The 1251-nt window shown below is 34.9% G+C and overlaps 1 non-coding gene across 1 annotated transcript; it reads left to right on the top strand.

Annotated features, from left to right (window-relative positions):
* The first annotated feature begins 861 nt into the window (after positions 1–861).
* LOC136327617 (small nucleolar RNA U13) lies at positions 862–965 on the top strand. The gene has a single exon (XR_010729800.1). It is a non-coding gene; the product is annotated as a small nucleolar RNA U13 (small nucleolar RNA).
* Positions 966–1251: the final 286 nt, after the last annotated feature.

Here is a 1251-nt window from a genome sequence, read left to right as displayed (position 1 = left end):
TAATTACTAGTTATTTAACTTCATAATGACGTGTTGCTATTAAAAGTATAATTGAAATATATTTGATAAATGGGAGTTTTTAGTTAATTACTCAATCCATGCCATTATAAAACTGCTTTGTTCTTTTTCAACACAGTCTCATCTGACATCTGCCTGTGTTGAAACTTGTCAGAGTCACCAGCAACATTCATGTTTCCAAAGCTAAAGAACACTTCTCTGTCATTCTCTTCTTCAATCTTTGAGCAGGACAACCACTTTTCACTATTCCTTTTTATTTATTAATTATTAAATTTATTGGGGTGGCATTTGTTAATAGGGCCATATAAGTTTCAAGGGTACATTTCTATGATACATAATCAGTGTATCGCATTGTGCGCCCACCACCCAAAGCCAAGTCATCTTCTGTCACCATATATCTGGTCCTGTTACCCTTTACTACTCTGCCTACCCTCCAGTGGAATCTTCACAGTGGTTGCATTAAATTTGTAGATCACTTCGGCAGTAGAGACATTTAAATTAATTCTTTCAAACTGTGAACGTGGGAAATGTTTCCATTTTTTGTGTCTTTTTCAATTTTTTTTCATCAAAATATTGGAGTTTTCAATGTCCAGATCTTTCACCGACTTGTTTATCTATATATCTATCTATATATTTATTTTTTAAAATTGAACTTATTGGGGTACAAGTTGGGGTACCACTCAAATATCATCTGCACGCTGCATCGTGTGCCCATCACCCCGAGCAAGCCCAGCGGAGGAAGCTACAAACTGTGGATCACTTATTCTCCTCTTGAAACCCTTTCATACACACATTTGTATATTCAAGGGTTAGCTCTGGAGAAGGCTGCGCAAGAACCTGTTCATCCTTTATTAATTCATAAGTGTGATGATTGGGTGCTCATGCTTTTGTGTGAGATGTGCTTAGGACATACCAAATTACAACATCAGCACATTACCCATCTGATGGGAAAAAAATAAAAGAAGAGAAGAAACTGTAACAATGTTTAGCCCTGGACAGGGAAGCAGGAGGTAAAGGGAGTTAATTTTTACTGTAATGTCTCTTACATCTTTTGCATTTTGACCATCTGTATTATCTATCAAGGAAAGAATGAATGCAATTTTATAAGAAGAGCAAAGACCATGAAGATGTAGTTTTCTGAAACAACATAACCTAATTTCTGCACAACATAGATTTCATTCATTATATAATAGAAATCAAATATAAACACAATTCAAAGATTTGTTTGATATT

The sequence above is a fragment of the Saccopteryx bilineata genome, chromosome 2 (assembly GCF_036850765.1).
Source record: "Saccopteryx bilineata isolate mSacBil1 chromosome 2, mSacBil1_pri_phased_curated, whole genome shotgun sequence".
Classification (NCBI taxonomy): domain Eukaryota; kingdom Metazoa; phylum Chordata; class Mammalia; order Chiroptera; family Emballonuridae; genus Saccopteryx; species Saccopteryx bilineata.
Note: the sequence above shows the minus strand (reverse complement) of the source record. Positions and strands in the feature narration are given on the sequence as shown.